This window comes from Nycticebus coucang, chromosome 6 (assembly GCF_027406575.1).
Source record: "Nycticebus coucang isolate mNycCou1 chromosome 6, mNycCou1.pri, whole genome shotgun sequence".
Lineage (NCBI taxonomy): Eukaryota > Metazoa > Chordata > Mammalia > Primates > Lorisidae > Nycticebus > Nycticebus coucang.
In genome coordinates this window covers 42,508,342-42,527,164 of record NC_069785.1, presented here as the reverse complement: position 1 = coordinate 42,527,164, position 18,823 = coordinate 42,508,342, and the positions used below count along the sequence as shown (strand labels likewise).

Here is an 18,823-nt window from a genome sequence, read left to right as displayed (position 1 = left end):
GCCCACTCAGCCTCAGAGAAATACATTCAAATATAACCGCCTAGCTGATTCGCATGCGCAAAGCTGCCTTACGCGTTAGCTCCGCCCCTGACTCCAGACCTACCCCATTGTTAAGATTTCTTTAATCAAATTTCTTTGCCACTGTGCCAATTTTATTTCCCTCGCGTTTATTTCAATTTCTGCCGAATTGTGCTTGCCCCTACCCAATGCACACCCCTCCACATCGCGAAAGCGGCCATCTTTCGATTACTTGCTGTGGAAGCGATCTGACTGTGGCTTCCGTACAAAATGGCAGCTCCCATAATATTGCGTCACATCCCCCAATTATTACTCCCTATAGCTATCAGGAAGGAGTAGGCTGCTGGGACGAGGTGGCCGAGTGGTTAAGGCGATGGACTGCTAATCCATTGTGCTCTGCACGCGTGGGTTCGAATCCCATCCTCGTCGGGTGTGACCTTTTCTTTGCCTCAGGTACACATTAAATTTATTTGCACAGAGGAAATAGTTGAATATATTCCAGTTATGATTTACTAGCAAATTTAATCTGCCACTTTCACAGTTTTAAGATATTTAAAATACATTATTTGAAGCGTCCTGACCTCAGAAAGAGACTTTTCTGACAGAAAATGTGCTTGATTTGATTTCTATTTATGTGAAGTAAATATGCTTGATTTTATGTGAAGAAAATGTGCTTGATTTAATTTCTTTTTATGTGAAGTAAATAACAGCATATAGAGTAAGGGTTATTACCAACCCATATATTCCAATGCTGGTCTGCTCCAACTTAACATAACTTAGCTCCCAATTGAGGGGTTTCAGTTATTGTGAACTCCTACCCTAGGGTTTTTAATATGTCTTGGTAACAAAATAATATTAAGTTTCATTTCAAAAACTACAGAAAGACACAGAGAGATCAGGATTCTTTTCTGGCCCCCTAGCAGGCTGCAGGTATTCAAGAAATGCATACATAGGGAAATGTTTTTAAAATGTTGATGACATTTTTTAGTCTTCATAATATCTAGAAGCCAAAAGACTGAAGATCTGAAAAATGGCTGCCTTCCCAGAGAAGAGGAAAAGGTATCCTTTCTTGAATTTAACCATGGAGGAACAGGGAACAGGACAAAAACAGAGGTTCTCTTTTTGAAAAGTCATCGGCCAGATTCTTTAAATTCACATTTAACAAAACTTTATTTATTCTGTGTTTATTACCTATGGGCACCACACATTTTGTGTGAATTATATCACGTTAACTCATCATAACCCTGTGACCATGATATTTTTATTACTTCATTTTACAGATGAGATGAAGACACTGAAATATCAACTTTTCCAAGGTTATATAGCTTCTAAATTGCAGTAAAGGCAGTGTAGCCCAAATCTGTTGGGACTCTGGTGGCTCTTAACCACCATCCTACACCGTGCTAGAGATTAATAATCAATGTTCATCAGTCTCCTGCTGTAATGGTTTACAGGTTCTTTCCCCCACCTGCACTATTTGCCAGGGGAGGGGTGCACTGCAAGGAACTCAAGAACACAGCACCTGGCAGGGACTTCAGCAAGGTTTTTTTTTTTTTTTTTTGGCCAGGGCTGGATTTGAACCCACCACCTCTGGTATATGGAGACGGTGCCCTACTCCTTTGAGCCACAGGCGCCGCCCTTCAGCAAGGTTTAACACACTGAAGGTGGAAGGCAGTAGTCCAGTGGTTCTCAACCTTCGTAATGCCACGACCCTTTAATACAGTTCTTGTGGGTCACAATCCACAGGTTGAGAACCACTGCAGTAGCCCCTTTATGCTGGCTCTACTGGTTCCTCCCTGTTATAGAGCCAGGTCCCTTGGGAACATTGATACCTCTCTGGGCTGAGGGCTTCAGTCACCTAACTAGCCTTACTCTGCAATTCATTCTTCACCCTCCTGCTAAGAAAGGTATCCACCTGAGTTCCATGCATTCCCAAGGGTCCATGAATAGAATTCGGCAGGTTATTTGGCTGGGAAAATGAATTTCATCCTTGTTTTTATAATCTTTAATTAAAACCACTTCCTTCAATAAAGCAAGCGACTACAGTAATATTGACCTCATTATCACCAATAGAAATAACAAATTTTTAGATTACATTACCATTATTATAGGTTTACATTAATCACTACTTCAAAATTTGGGTAATTACTAGACCTCTCGTTAGATCTTATAATTTTTTTTTTTAATTTTTTTTTTGTAGAGACAGAGTTTCACTTTATGGTCCTCGGTAGAGTGCCATGGCATCACACAGCTCACAGCAACCTCCAACTCCTGGGCTTAAGCGATTCTCTTGTCTCAGCCTCCTGAGTAGCTGGGACTACAGGCGCCCACCACAATGCCCGGCTATTTTTTTGTTGCAGTTTGGCCGGGGCCAGGTTTGAACCCGCCACCCTGGGTAAATGGGGCCGGCGCCTTACCGACTGAGCCACAGGTGCCGCCCATAATTTTTTTTTTTTTTTTTAAGACAGAGTCTCACTTTGTTGCCCTTGGTAGAGTTCCATGGCATCATAGCTCTCACAGCAACCTCAAACTCTTGGGCTCAGGTAATCCTCTTGCCTCAGTCTCCCAAATAGCTGGTACCACAATGCCCGGCTATTTTTTAGAGATGGGGGTCTCACTGTTGCTCAGGTTGGCCTCCTAAACCGAGCAATCCACCTGCCTCAGCCTCCCAGAGTGCTAGGATTACAGGCGTGAGCCATTATAGATCTTGTAATGTTATACATTCATAAAGAAGTACAAGGCAGGGCGGCGCCTGTGGCTCAGTGGGTAGGGCGCCGGCCCTATATACCGAGGGTGGTGGGTTCAAACCCGGCCCCGGCCAAACTGCAACCAAAAAATAGCCGGGCGTTGTGGCGGGTGCCTGTAGTCCCAGCTGCTGGGGAGGCTGAGGCAAGAGAATTGCTTAAGCCCAGGAGTTGGAGGTTGCTGTGAGCTGTGTGAGGCCACGGCACTCTACCCAGGGTCATAAAGTGAGACTCTGTCTCTACAAAAAAAACAAAAAAAAAAGAAGTACAAGGCAGCCCCTGTGGCTCAGTGGGTAGGGCACCAGCCCCACATACTGGCGGTGGATTCGAACCCGGCCCTGGCCAAACTGCAACAAAAAATAGCCAGGCATTGTGGCAGGCGCCTGTAGTCCCAGCTACTCGGGGGGCTGAGGCAAGAGAATGGCCTAAGCCCAAGAGTTGGAGGTTGCTGTGAACTGTGATGCCATAGCACTCTACTGAGGGCGACAGCTTGAGGCTCTGTCTCAAAAAAATAAAATAAAATAAATTAAAAAAGAAGTACATACATTATTATATTATGACATCATATATTTTAAAAACATTTTGATAACTGTATTCCAACACACTTAATTTTATGCATTTGAACACAATATTCTGAGAAGAGATTCATAGGCTTCACCAGATTGCCAGAGAGGTCTGTATCACAAGGTGAAGAGCCTCAGAGCATCTTTCTAATTGGCATAAAGACACTGATCTTACCTTTCCTGAACTAGGGTTTGCTTTTTTTTTTTTTCCTTCTGGGACAGGGTCTCAATCTGTCGCCCTGGGTAGAATGCCAAGGCATCATTGAAGTTCACAGAAACCTCAATCTTTTCCGAGATTAACCTTGGAAAAGTTAATCTTTCAGGTATCCTCCTGCCTCAGCCTTCCAAGTAGCTGGGACTACAGGTACCCACAAGAACACTTGGCTAGCTTTTCTGTTTTTAGTAGACCTGTTACTGGACCCAGGAATCCAGCCTGTCACCCAAGCCAATCAATGGAGAAGTGGATGAGAGATCAATAGTTTTATTTTTATTTACAGAAAAGCCATCAGTTCTGGAGAGCAGTGGGGATGTTTCCCTACAGAACTGCTCTGCCCTCCTCTTTTCCCTTACTTATTTTTTATTCTCACAGTAAAAGTAAACATCAGCATTATTATTAATTTCTTTTTCTTTTTATATCATCAGCATTATATTACTCATCATAGTATATGTCAAACACATTCCCCCTCATATGTTACAAAGTTACACAATATCTCCTATCTTAAAGTGGTTATATCTTCAAAACATTTTTATTCTAGACTAAATTTATAATTAGTTCCCATTCACTGGGTGCACAGAGTGCCTTGGGTCCTTGACCAGTACCATGGAGTCCAATTCTCCAACTTATCTATGACAGTAGGCCTTGAAAGTGAATAAATAATCTCCAGATATCAGTACATAGGCTCATGTAGCCTTGTCAGAGCCTGACCGGCAGCATCCTGCATGAAATGGCCATTCAGGTGAACAATAGCTGGTGACAGAGACAGGGTCTCACTCTTTCTCAGGCTGGTCTCGAACTCTTGAGCTCAAGCAATCCACCTGCCTCAAGTGCTAGGATTACAGGCATGAGCCACATGATCTGCCCTAGGCCTTGCTTTCTCTCTACAACACCTTGGCAGATGCTGTCCCTAAACCTCTCCCAAGAACATGCCCCAGTCCTCCACCCACTTCCTTCCCATCCTATCACTGCTTGGCTGTCTCCTGTTCCTCCTTCAGACTTCAGCTTACATGTCATCCCCAATAAACAAGCCTCCCCTAGGCTTACAACCTACAGCTCTTGCATTTCCCTCAACTAGCTCATGTGCTCTCTCTTGGTTCTAAATCCTCCTACAGCCCTCTAGGTTTTTCCCAGCACTTACCAGGCGTATTTGAGTTGCCCATTAGTGCTACAACTCTAGAGATCAGCAGGACTATATCATTTTTCTTAGTGTTGCCAGTTTTTTGCAGTGATGAATTTCTTTATTCAGGTCTATCAATGTATCCAATCTCTATAAACAAAACGTGGGTGGATTATTATCTTAAAGGAAAATCTTCAGCTGTTGAAGTTCTATAAATACAATGTACTAGATGAGTCTAGAGGGAAAAAAGTTATCAGTGGGAACCTCGCATTTCTATTCCTCAGTTCTTTACCTGTTTCATGCTTAGTTGGTTCACTTGTGGTTTATTTCATATGAAATTACAATAATAGCTATAAAAGTCCCAGTTTTTTGCATTTCTGTTGATTTCCTGGTCTATACGAACTGCTTATTTTCTCTTTTCTTTTTTTTTTTTTTTTGTAGAGACAGAGTCTCACTTTATGGCCCTCGGTAGAGTACCATGACGTCACAGCTCACAGCAACCTCCAACTCCTGGGCTTAAGCGATTCTCTTGCCTCAGCCTCCCCAGCAGCTGGGACTACAGGCGCCCGCCACGACGCCCGGCTATTTTTTGGTTGCAGTTCAGCCAGGGCCGGGTTCGAACCCGCCACCCTCGGTATATGGGGCCGGCGCCCCACCAACTGAGCCACAGGCACCACCCATTTTCTCTTTTCTAAGAGAATCAACATGCCAGATTATCTAAAAGGGGTGAGGTTGTTGGTAATTGAGTTAGTAACAGAGAAAGCAGTAAGAGAGAGGCGCCATCTACTGGAGCAGCTGCAACTGCAAGACTCGGACAAAATGGTTGTGCAGGAAATGGTTGCTACTTTTGGAAAGATCTATATTACCCATTCCCCCAAATTCGTCAACAAACCACAGCTCAGAGAAACCATTCTCTAGCAACACCAGTGTTTTTCTTCACAAGTACTATCTAGAACTATTTCAGGACCCTTCAACCTCTAGAAAACCACACCCACACATACAAAAAAACTGTTGCAAAATACATTACCTAGATATTCCAGCTCTCTCAGAACTTGAGTGTCAGAGAATGGGTCTTCATTCTCTGAGTACAGCTTTAGAAAGACCCATTATTTCCTTGAGAATGAGGTTCTCTGAGAATAAATGTCTAGTGTTATTTGGTGCTGGTCTGCAGCTCAGATAGGCCATTCTGTCTCAACTCTGAAAGAAGAATCAAAGTGTGTGTGTGTCTGAGTCTGTGTGTGTGTGTGTGTGTGTACAGTTTATTTCTTAACTCTTGCAAGAAAAACCCAGAGCTCAAACTCCAAGACTTAAAAAGATTGTTTTTGAGAGGCAGGCAATGACAGAAGTGAGGTCCTTACTATTAGGAAGTATGATCCCATTGCAAAACCATCTCTGGGAAAACAGCCAAGCCAGAGCCTGAAGAAGTTCTAGAATGAATCCAGGTATTCTTCTCTGAGTCTGTAACACCAACATGAACATTTTTCTCTGTTCGAATTCATTCCCTGAGCTGTACTATCTTGTGAAAATATCTTACCTTTCTATAACAGCTTCTGGGAATGCCTAGTGAGCTGAAAACTAAATAATTTTTTCATATTGAAGATCAGTAGAGCAAAAACTGAAATTCAGTTTATAGTAACACTGTTTAGGAAAGCCAAAATAAGCCGGGCGCGGTGGCTCACGCCTGTAATCCCAGCACTGTGGGAGGCTGAGAAGGGAGGATTGCTTGAGCTCAGGAGTTCGAGGCTTGTCTGAGTGAGAGTGAGATCCCGACTGGTGGAAAAAAATTGAAAAACCCAGCCGGGCGCCACGGCGAGCGCCTGTAATCCCAGTGGCTTCGGAGGCTGAGGCAGCAGGATGCCCACAGCTGAGTCTGAGGTTGCAGTGAGCTACGATCCCATTGCCCTCTGCTCAGGGCATAGGGTAGAACTCTGTCTCGACAAAAAAAAAACAAAAAACAAGGCAACAGAAAAGCCAAGATAAATGAATAAATACCAGTAAATTAGAAGAAATGGGAATAACACCTGATAGTATATCCCATGTGAAGTAGCAATGGATAGTTAGCAAAAAATAACCAGTTATTTAAAATGGACAAATACAGGCTGGGGGTGGTGGCTCACCCGTGCAATCCTAGCACTCTGGGAGGCTGAGGTGGGAGAATCTTTTGAGCTCAGGAGTTCAAGACCAGCCTGAGCAAGATCAAGATACCTCCCCCCACCCCCATCTCTACTGAAAATAGAAAAATTGGCTTAGCGCTTATAGCTCAGTGATTAGGGCATCGGCCACATACCCTGGGGCTGGCAGGTTCAAACCTGGCCAGGACTGCTGAACAACAATGACAACAACAACAACAATGAAAAATAGCCAGGTATGGTCAATCACCAAGCAAACTGAACCTGGGGTGCCCAGTGGGGTGCTCCAGGTGGCGCTCAACTGTCCTGTGACTTTCGGGCCTGAGCTGCAGATCCACCTACTCCAGATTTCAGACCTACAGAAAAGGTGACTCTGGCACAGTGATGTACACCTGTAATACTAGCTATTTGGGAAGCTGAGGCCAGAAGATGCCTTGAGTCCAGGGCTTTGAATCCAGCCTGCACAACATGAAAGGGTTCCTTATCTTGGTTCTAAGGCTACTTTCTTGAATAACGAAAGAATGAAGCCTGACTTCACATCATTGAGTGGGAAGAGCAGCAGCCCAGCTATGTTTTCTAATATGCAGTATGCTGCAGGCTGTGGAGTGTTCAGTGGACTCTGGAGCTAAGGGCAGAGGGCTAAACAAGATTTTAGAGACTGCCACCAACATGCCAAGTCAGTAAAACCGGCAGCTGTTCAGCTTTCAAGGTCTGGGGGAAGATATCCACTGCCTGCCGAATCTTGAGCTCTAGAGAGCCAGCTTTGCATAACCTTACCTACCACCTTTATTCACAGCTCAATGGAGTTTGTGACTGTCCTGTCAGACCTGCAAGCGGAAGCTAGCTGTCCCATCTGTCTCGACTACTTGAAAGACCCAGTAACCATCAGCTGCGGTCATAACTTCTGTCGCTCCTGTATCAGTATGTCTTGGAAGGATCTAGATAACAGTTTCCCCTGCCCTTCTTGCCACTTTTGCTGTCCTGAAAGGGAATTCATAAGCAATCAACAGCTGGGTAATTTGACTGAGATGGCAAAGCTAATCTAGGTAAGAGGAACCAAGAGGAAGTGGCAGGAAGAGACGCCTGTATATGAGAAGCAAAGTCAGGTTCTGACCTTATTCTGTGAAAAAGACCAAGACATTTTATGTCTGCAGTGCAATTCCTCTGCTGATCACGAGCATCATCGTGTTTGGCCCATAGAGAAGGCTGCACCCTTTCACAGGAAAAATTTGGAGTGTTACATTGCAGCATGGGAGGAGAGTGTAGAACTATTTGGAAAAGTGTTAACGATGCAAACCAGAAAATCCCTGGAACTGGAAAAAAAGGTAAAACATAGGACAGAAGAAGTAAAGTCTGAATTTGAGCAACTTAGGTTGTTTCTCCAAAATCAGCAAGAGATTGTTCTCAGACAACTACAAGATGAAGAAATTGATTATTTTAGCAAAACTAAATGAAAACTTAACAAAAATTTCAGATCATGCTTCCTCATTAAAATGCCTATTAAAGGAGATCGAGAGCAAATATGCCAAGTCAATACTGGAATTACTGGCAAATGTTAAGAGTATCTATCTCAGATATAAAAACTTAAAATGCCTTGAGCCATTTTCATGCAAATTAGAAGAATATGGTTACTGTTTTCCTCCATAATATTCTGGCCTTAACAAAATTATCAAGCGATTTCAAGTAGATGTAATTCTAGATCCTCTAACAGCACATCGTAAACTTAATGTCTCGGAAGACAGAAAAATTCTGCGATATGGAAATACACCACAAAACTTACCTCATAACCCAGGAAGATTTTATCTGTGCCCAGCTGTTGTGGGTTCTAAGAGATACCAGTCTGGCAGACAGTACTGGGAGGTCAAAGTGAAAGACAAGCCTGTGTGGGTTGTGGGTGTCTGTGATCAGGCCCTTCCCCGAAGGAAGAAGACTCTGAATCAACCAATGTTAGTACAGCATGGACTATGGGGCATTGGACAATGTAGTGAGAGTAATTATATTGTATTAGAAGGGCCTAAGAAAGTTAATCTTCTGCTAAAAGTAATACCTAGTAAGATTGGAATTTTTTTAGACTTTGAAATGAGTAAGGTTTCCTTTTACAATTTGAGTGATGGATCTCTTCTGTATATGTTGAATGATAATTTCACAGGACCACTTTGGCCTTATTTCTATACTGGAACTGACTCAAAACCTCTTAAAATCTGTACAGTAACAGGTTCTGAATGATGAACTGTTGGAAGACTCTCATTTGTTTCTTTTTCTTTTAGTTTGTGGACATAACTGAGCCTGTAAATCTAGGCTTGATAATTCTTTTTTTTTTTTTTTTTGGTTTTTCCTACAAATAACCAGCATAATTTTTATCTCATTTTTAGCAATTTCTAGAAATGTGATGAAAGTGCCTACTTTGTAGATAAATCATAGGGTCCAATTAGAAGATGCCTTAGAAATTCTAAGATAAAATACTTGAAAAATGTATTATTTGGCTTGGCACCTGTGGCTCAGCAGCTAGGGCACCAGCCACATACACTAGAGCTGGTGGGTTCGAATCCAGCCCGGGCCTGCCAAACAACAATGACAACTACAACCAAAAAATAGCCGGTGTTATGGTGGGCACCTGTAGTCTAAGCTACTTGGGAGGCTGAGGCAAGAGGATCGCTTAAGCCCAAGAGTTTGAGGTTGCTGTGAGCTTGTGACATCATAGTACTCTATTGAGGGTGACATAGTGAGACTCTGTCTCAAAAAAAAAAATTATTACTTATGAAGGATATTACTTAAGAAAATCTATTACTGTTGTAATCGCCAATAAAAGCCAAATAATTAAAAAAGAAAGAAAGAAAGAAAGAAAAATAGCCAGGCATTGTGGTGGGCACCTGTAGTTCTAGCTACATGGGAGGCTGAGGCAAGAGAATCCCTTAATGCCAAGAGTTTAAGGTTACTATAAGCTGTGATGTCACAGCACTCTACTGAGGGTGACATAGTGAGACTCTGTCTCAAAAAAAAAAAATTTAAATTAAAAAACAAAAATAGGGCAGCATCTGTGGCTCAGTGAGTAGGGTACCCACCCCATATACAGAGGGTGGTGGGTTCGAACCCATCCCCTGCTAAACTGCAACAACAACAACAAAATAGCTGGGCATTGTGGTGGGCGTCTCAGGAGACTGAGGCAAGAGCATCACCTAAGCCCAAGAGCTGGAGGTTGTTGTGAGCTGTGACGCTATGGCACTCTACTGAGGGCGACAACGTGAGACTGTGTCTCTAAAAATAAACAAACAAACAAAAATAATAAATAAATAAATTAAATAAAATAAAAATAGAAGAATTGGCCAGGCCTCATGGCAAGTGCCTGTAGTCCCAGCTACTCAGAAGGCTGAGGCAGGAGGGTCACTTGAACCCAGAAGTTTGAGGTTGCTGTGAGATATGACTCCACAGCACTCCACTGAGGGCAACAGAGTGAGACTCTGTCTCATAAAAGAGAAAAAAAAAAGGGATTAAAAATAAAATAAAATGGACCAATACAAATGATCAAGTCATTATAATTATCAGTTTTCTGTTGATAGCTAATAATAGCTATGGATTTAAAGGTCTGCTTTTTAAATTTTTGAATAACACAGAAACTTCACATCTGAAAAAAAATTTTTTTTGGATTTTTTTAGCTTAAAAAAAACTGAAATCACTCCTTATGACAGTTTCTCGGTACTCACCGACTCTGCCCCCCCTTCCTCACCCTGCTAACTAGCCTTTTTATCTTCTCTCTCTTATATCGTCTATGTCTCCCATTGCCCTTAACATCTCTGGGTGGGAGTTAACATTGTAGTGTTGCAGTCAAAACCCTCTCTTTCCAGCAATTAAAGAGTTACTACAAAGTTTGTTAAAAACTATTTATTTCTGGCTGCAAAAAAAACTGTGGTTGCTATGTTACAAGTAGTTCTGAGATAAGGTGCTGGCATTCTGCAGAAGACCCAAGGTCAATTACTCATTTAGAACTAGAGGGAAAAAAAATGGTCTTTTAAAACTGTAGCCGCTTTCCCCCCACCTCCTCTGCCCCGCTGCAGGGTTAGGATTTGCCACCGGGCCCTTCAATCTCATTTTTTATTATGTTAAATACATGTAGATTTATGTATCTATGAATAGAAAACAGGAACGAGACCATGTAATGATTAACAGTGGTTACCTCTAGAGTAGGGGTGAGAGGATAGGGACTATAATACATTTTTTTTTAAATACTTGAGCAATTCAATTCTTTACTTAAATAACAAGACACAAAAAATGAAAAAAAATTTGTTTGAGACACAGTCTTTTTGTGAGCCAGCGAGAAGAGTAAACAAACCAGAGCGGGAATGGTGGGGAATGAGAAAGTAAGACACCACAAGAGACAAAGATCACACAAGAGATCAAAGTGATGGGGCCGGGAGGTCTCACAGAGCTGGTGGCTGCAGTCACCATCCAACCTTGTGAACAGCTTTATTTATATAGTACCTGAACCAGGTTGCTATACTAGCAATGTTGCAAATGAGCAGGGAAAGTGAGTGGGAATGTTTTCATTTTACAAGGTTGAGGAGCAGTAATAGTATATGGGGTAAAGGTGAATTTAGGGACAGAAGGCTACATGCTTTTTGGCAACAGATAGGAAAGTATACAGAAACTGACTTCTGGCAGAGGGAGCAAGGAGAAAGAACTATTGTTTTAGGGAGGGAGCAGAAGCAGTTTAGGGGTTGTTCCTTGAACACACCTCCCAGGCTGTGGGGGTCTTGCCACCTCAAATCCACACTTCACATCTCCTCCCTTTTTATTTTTTGTGCTGATTAGTAAACAAATAATTTTAATTGGAGGAGTTTAAAGTTAATTTAATTTAATTTTATTTTATTATTATTATTTTTTGAGACAGAGCCTCAAGCTGTCGCCCTGTGTAGAGTGCTGTGGCATCATAGCTCACAACAACCTCCAACTCCTGGGCTCAAGCAATTCTCCTGCCTCCGCCTCCCAGGTAGCTGCGACTATGGGCACCCTTCACAATGCCCAGCTATTTTTTGGTTGCAGCTGTCATTGTTATTTGGCGGCCCGGCTGAATTCCAACCCGCCAGCTCAGGTGTATGTGGCTGGCGGTGCCTTAGCCCCTTGAGCCACGGGCGCCGAACCTAAAGTTAATTTTAATTTTAACTTGGCTCTGACTCTGCAGAAGAGTAACAAGAAATAGCTATTATAGCTGTGAAAAGCTTTTTGGAGGTGACTAGCTCACCACAACATTGCACAAGATCAGTTCCCCCATGGGTCAGCTTCTTTAGTTGTCCCATGTCTGGGGCTTTGTCTTCTTTAATATCATGGCTTGGTGGTAGATCACTTGGGGTGTCAATCTCAGCTTCTTTGTTTGTAGCACAGGAAGATCTTCTGGGTCCATTTCTGACCAACCTTTCAGGGAGCCAACAAGGGCTGTCAGATGCTCTAGGAAAAACACAAACATGTCTTCTCTCCAATATTAGAACAGAGTCAGGCCCTTGCCCAATACCCGTCAAAGGGTCCTTCCATGGCAGCTCAGGATGTTTAGAATTAGGTGCATTCCAAAATTGCTCTGCTGGCTCAGCACCTGTCGCTCAGCAGCTAGGGCGCCAGCCACGTACACCAGAGCTGGAGGGTTCAAACCTAGCCTGGGCCTGCCAAACAACAATGACAACTACAACCAAAAAATAGCCAGGCATTGTGGCAGGTGCCTGTAGTCCCAGCTACTTGGGAGGCTGAGGCAAGAGAATCGCTTAAGCCCAGGAGTTGCTGTGACCTGTGATGTGACGGCACTCTACCCAGGGCAACATAGTGAGACTGTCTCAAAAAAAAAATTGCTCTGCTGCTGTGTGCCCCTGGATATTAACATTTTTTAAATGGTGTGAGCGTGAGAGAGAAGGTTATGAGGTGTATTGGGGTATATCTCACCTTTTTTTTTTTTTTTTTTTTTGCAGTTTTTGGCCGAGGCTGGGTTTGAACCCACCAACTCTGGTATATGAGGCCAGCGCCCTACTCCGTTGAGCCACAGGCACAGCCCTATCTCCCCCTTCTTTAACTTTTCAAATTGAAATTTAAGAGTGTGATGAGCACGTTCAACAATTCCTTGGCCTTGAGGAATAAATGGAATACCAGTTTTGAGAGCGATAGAGAAGGAAGAACAGAATGTAAGGAAAGTCTTACTAGTGTAAGCAGGACCTTTACCGGTTTTTATGAGATGTGGAATACCTAAAGTAGAAAAGGCAGGACGGCGCCTGTGGCTCTGTCGGTAGGGTGCCGGCCCCATATACTGAGGGTGGCGGGTTCAAACCCAGCTCCGGCTGAACTGCAAACAAAAAATAGCCGGGTGTTGGCGGGCGCCTGTAGTCCCAGCTGCTTGGGAGGCTGAGGCAGGAGAATCGCTTAAGCCCAGGAGTTGGAGGTTGCTGTGAGCTGTGTGATGCCACGGCACTCTACCGAGGGCTATAAGGTGAGACTCTGTCCCTACAAAAAAAAAAAAAGAAAAGGCAGTCAAACAATGGGCTATGACATGTTTAGCAGCTTCACCCATTCTAGCAGCAGCAAAAATGAAACCTGAGTAAGTGTCAACAGTAACATGAACAAAGGAAAGCTTCCCAAAAGAAGGGATACGGGTTACATCCATTTGCCATAACTGACCAGGTTGAAGACCATGAGGGTTTATGCCAAAATGAGGGACAGGAAGAGTTTGAGGACAGCAAGGACAAGTTTTAACAATTTGGCAGGCAGCCTCATGGGTAATATGAAATTGTCCTCGAAGAGCAGCAGCATTTTGGTGATGAAGGGCATGAGATAATTCTGCAGAAGAATGTGGTGTAAGAAAAAAAAGATAAGTCTGTTCCTCAGCCAAGGCATTTCCACAGGTGAGCAGACCTAGAAGGGAAGAGTGAGCTCTAAGGTACCCAACAAAGCATTGTCCTGGATGTGCATGAACAAGTCTCTGTAAGTGAGGAAATTGATTAAAGAGAGACTCAGCAGCAGTATGTCCGTCGAGAGATGTTTCCATAGTGGCCAATACTCCAAGTAAATATTTGCTGTCTGTGTAAAGGTTAAAAGAAGTTTGAGAAAAATGAGTAAAAGTCATAATGACAGCATGTAACTCCACTTTCTGAGCTGAAGTATAAGATACCTTCTCATTAAACACTTCATCATTAATGACTATAGTGGCAATATCTGAAGTAGAGCCATCAGTAAAAACCATAGGAATGTGAGGAAATGGCTGAGAAACAATAGTGGATGGGAAAAGGAAGGAAGTGGTAGAGGCAAATTGAATAATATTATTTGGGGGATAGTGGCAATCAGTCTGGTCCAGTAAAATTAGCAAATGTAATTTGCCACCATGAGGAAGTTTCCCAAAGCCATTGTTGTTGGTCAGAAGAATATAGTACAACAATGAACATCAGTGCCCAGGAGCTGCCAAAGACGCTTTCAGCCTTTTTGAACTAATGTGGCAATCATGTCATAATAGGGAGTTAAAACCCATTTTGGTGTTGTGCTCAAATGCACCCATTCCAAAGGACCAAGAGGTTGCCATATCAAGTAGGTGTAGGAAATAGGAAAAATTAGTAAATGGAGAGGAAAATCAGGGTCAACTTGAGTAAGCTGTGCCCTTTGCAAAGCACGGTTGACATTGGTTAGACTCGCAGGGGTCCTCAAACTGCGGTCCGTGGGCCACATGAGGCGGTGTGATTGTGTTTGTTCCCATTTTGTTTTTTTACTTCAAAATAAGATATGTGCAGGTGCACAGGAATTTGTTCATAGTTGTTTTTTTTTAAACTATAGTCCGGCCCTCCAACGGTCTGAGGGACAGTGAACTGGCCCCCAGTTTAAAAAGTTTGAGGACACCTGGTTAAAGCTTTTATTGCTTGTTAAAGAACAAGAAGAGGAAGGGTCAGCTGGTCCTTTAAGAATGTCAAAAGGGGGCGGCGCCTGTGGCTCAGTGAGTAGGGCGCCGGCCCCATATGCTGAGGGTGGCGGGTTTAAACCCAGCCCCGGCCAAACTGCAACAAAAAATAGCCGGGTGTTGTGGCGGGCGCCTGTAGTCCCAGCTACTTGGGAGGCTGAGGCAGGAGAATCGCTTAAGCCCAAGAGTTAGAGGTTGCTGTGAGCCGTGTGATGCCACGGCACTCTACCAAGGGCGGTACAGTGAGACTCTGTCTCTACAAAAAAAAAAAAAAAAAAAAAAAGAATGTCAAAAGGGGGCTTTAAGTCAGTCTCCTATTGTAAGTTTCAAAGAGGGACGCAGCCAATTAATATCTCCTAGCAACTGTTGAAAATCATTCAGGGTTGGCTCAGTGCCCATAGTTCAGTGGGTAGGGTGCTGGCCACATACACCGGGGCTGACAGGTTTGAGCCCAGCCCGGGCCTGCTAAACAATAATAACTGCAACCAAAAGATAGTTGATGTTATGGTGGGCGCCTGCAGTCCCAGCTACTTGGGAAGCTGAGGCAAGAGAACAGCTTAAAAGGGGCTTAAGCCCAAGAGTTTGAGGTTGCTGTAAGCTGTGATGCCACGGCACTCTCCTCAGGGCGACATAGTGAGACTCTGTCTCAAAAAGGAAAAAAGAAAGAAAGAAAGAAAATCATTCAGGGTAATTAACTTATCAGTACGAATTTGAATTTGGAGTTTTTGAGGGCCTATCTGGCGATTCTCAGTGAGGTAACCCAAATAGGAAAAGGGGGGAACACTTTGTATCTTATCTGGGGCTATACATAACCCAAAGGCAGTCAGAGAATGCAGTAATTGGGTGTGAATAATAGTCAGTGTGGAAGAATCAGGGTGGGCAAACAAAATGTCATTCATATATAAATAATATAAGAAGTAGGAGATTTTTTATGAATTGGTGAAATAGCAGCAGCGATAAACTTTTGACATAAGGTGGGGCTATTTGCTATTCTTTGAGGAATAACTTTCCAGTGATATCGAGCAAAAGGCTCTTTAAAGTTAACAGATGGTAGATGGAAAGCAAAGCATTTACAGTCCACAGGATGTAGGGGAATGGTAAAAAAAAATCTTTTAAATTTATAGCAGAGGCTCAGTGCCCGTAGCACAGTGGTTATGACATCAGCCACATAACACCAAGGCTGGCAGGTTTGAACCCAGCCCAGGCCAGCTAAACAACCATGACAACTGCAACAAAATAGCCGGCGTTGTGGAGGGCGCCTGTAGTCTCAGCTGCTTGGGAGGCTGAGGCATGAGAATCGCTTAAGCCCAAAAGTTTGAGGTTGCTGTGAGCTGTGACGCATGGCACTCTACTGAGGGCAGCATCGTGAGACTGTCTCAAAAAAAAAAATCTATAACAGAGGCTTGGTGTCTATAGCTCAGTGGTTATGGTGCCGGTCACATATACTGAGGCTGGGGTGTTCGAACTTGGCCCCAGGCCTGCTAATAACAACAATGACAACTACAATAGCAAAACAAACAAACAAACAAAAAAATAGCTGGGGCTCGGTGCTTGTTGCACAGTGGTTACAGCGCCAGCCACATACAGGTGGCAGGTTTGAACCCGGCTCGGCCCAGCTAAACAATGACAACTGCAACAAAAAATAGCCAGGAGTTGTGGCGGGCGCCTGAAGCCCAAGAGTTTGAGGTTGCTGTGAGCTGTGACACCACAGCAGGAGGGTGACTTAGAGAGACTCTTTCTCAAAAATAAAAATATAGGGTGGCGCCTGTGGCTCAAGGAGTAGGGCGCTGGTCCCATATGCCAGAGGTGGCGGGTTCAAACCCAGCCCTGGCCAAAAACCAAAAAAAAAATAAAAATAAAAAAATATATAAATATAAATAAATAAATAATCAAATAAATGTATAATAGAGAAAAATCCCTATTTTAGGAGGTAGGAGGTGGAATACCAGGTTGAAGGGGTCCCATAAGTTCCATAGTTTTGTTAATGGCTCTTAGGTCTTGCAAGAGCCGCCATTTTCCTGGGTTTTTTTTTTTTTCTTTCTTCTTTTTCTTTCTTTCTGTTTTTTTTTTTTTTGAGACAGAGTCTCATTTGGTAGCCCTTGGTAGAGTGCTATGACATCACAACTCATAGTAACCTCAAACTCTTGGGCTTAAGCAATTCTTTTGCTTAAGCCTCCCAAGTAGCTGGGATGACAGATTCCTGCCACAAAGCCTGCTGTTTTTTTTTTGTTGTTGTTGTTGTTTTTTTTTTTTGTAGAGACAGAGTCTCACTTTATGGCCCTCAGTAGAGTGCTGTGGCCTCACACAGCTCACAGCAACCTCCAGCTCCTGGGCTTAAGCGATTCTCTTGCCTCAGCCTCCCGAGTAGCTGGGACTACAGGCGCCCGCCACAATGCCCGGCTATTTTTTGGTTGCAGTTTGGCCGGGGCAGGGTTTGAACCCGCCACCCTCGGTATATGGGGCCGGCGCCTTACCAACTGAGCCACAGGTGCCGCCCTGTTTTTGTTTTTTTTTATAAATGAGGTCTTGCTCTGGCTGAGGCTGGTCTCAAACCTGTGAGCTCAGGCAATCTACCCACCTCAGCCTCCCAAGTGCTGGGATTACAGGTGTGAGCCACATTGCCCGGCCCTGTTTTTTTCTTAATGACAAAAATAGGAGTATTCCAAGTGCTAGTGTAAGATTCTATATGTCCTAAAGACAATTATTCAGCAACTAAGCCTGTTATGGCTTATACCTTCTGAGTTAGGGGACACTGGGCCCTTTAGTCTCAGCTGCTTGGGAGGCTGAGGCATGAGAATCGCTTAAGCCCAAAAGTTTGAGGTTGCTGTGAGCTGTGACACATGGCACATACGACTGGATTATTAGATAACCAAGTAATAGGATCTGCAGTCCTGGAGGTGGCAGGAGTTACCGTGGCCCCTAGGAAAAAGAATAACCTAGGCCGGTACAAGAGTAATGAGCCATAGGTTCTATGGTTGTAGTAATTCCTTGTTGATCCTTACCTAGGCCCATGGAGGGGAGAAATCCTTGATTTAACATTTGGGTAGTAACAGTTGTATTAGGACTGAATAAAAGGGCTCCCATGCTAGAAAGCATATTTCTGTCACACAAATTAACTGGAAGGCCTGGAAGGACACAGGGTTGAAATGTGCCAGAATGGCTCTCATTGTCTTGCCATGTTAGAAAGGCAGTGCTCTGGAGCGGGGAGCTGCTTTGGCCAATGCCATGAAGGTCGGACATGGCTTCCTGAGTTGGCCAAGATTTAGGCCAATGTTGTTGAGCAAGGACAGATACATCAGCTCCAGTGTCTAATAGGCCTGTAAATTTCTTTCCTTGAATATATAACTGCATTTCAGGTCGATCTGGACCAATTTGTTGAAGCCAATAAGCATGATCAGAAGAATCAAAATCTGCAGCACCTCTAGGGTGAGAGGATAAAACAGAGCCAGTGGGATGAAAAGGAAGAAGCAGAAGCTGAGCAATTTTCCTATCAGAAGAAATGGTAACAATGTTCTGAGTGGTGTGAGCCATACTTTAATCTCTCCAGTGTAGTCAGAGTCAATCATTCCTGGCAAAACAAAGAAACCTTTCATAGTCATACTACTTCGTCCCCACAGGAGGCCAATTGTATTGTTTGGAAGAGGTCCAAATGTGTCAATAGGATGGCTTGTGGATCCATTTCAGGTTAAGACATAACTGGAGAAGGGACTGAGGTCCAGCCCTGCACTGTCCTTGGTTGCTCTGGACAGTTGGGAGATTGCAGAGGAGCCGCTTGAGCTTGTAGGGGTGGCAGAATTTGTGGATAAATGGACATTGCCCTTCTTGTTTGCTGGGGCTGGCGCTGACCCCGTGGTCTGTTTCCCAAAATGGGATGTCTATTAGCATCAAATCTAGATTTTCATTCAGGACGCCCATGTTTGCAACGATGACACCGGGAACACAAGCTCAAAAGGGCTTGAGCAAAGGCATGACAAAAATTAACTGAAGACTGATTGGTAGCAGCAGCAGAAGCTGCTACTGGAAAATTTTTAATAAAATGGGTGGACTGCCCACAAAGGAAGTAGCCTCCCCTCTAATGGTGGACTAGTGTGTGGTTTAAAATCTTGAAATTTAGAGGAGGTGT

At 43.6% G+C, this 18,823-nt stretch overlaps 1 protein-coding gene, 1 non-coding gene and 1 pseudogene across 3 annotated transcripts in view; 2 read left to right on the top strand and 1 right to left on the bottom strand.

The window, feature by feature from the left end:
- The window catches only part of KNL1 (kinetochore scaffold 1), a 77,711-nt gene extending 69,078 nt beyond the window's left edge, over positions 1-8,633 (bottom strand). Inside the window, exons 1-2 of one of the 2 annotated variants that reach the window (XM_053595845.1) lie at positions 8,569-8,633; positions 4,681-4,809 (exon numbers count right to left, since the gene is read on the bottom strand). The gene's annotated coding sequence lies outside the window, so the exon portion shown is untranslated. Of the gene's footprint in view, positions 1-4,680; positions 4,810-7,902; positions 7,954-8,568 lie in introns of those variants that run through there. The other variant, XM_053595846.1, reaches the window with a different exon arrangement.
- On the top strand, positions 366-447 carry TRNAS-GCU (transfer RNA serine (anticodon GCU)). Its single transcript has one exon. It is a non-coding gene; the product is annotated as a tRNA-Ser (tRNA).
- On the top strand, positions 387-9,014 carry LOC128589008 (tripartite motif-containing protein 60-like; annotated as a pseudogene).
- The last annotated feature ends 9,809 nt before the right edge of the window (positions 9,015-18,823 follow it).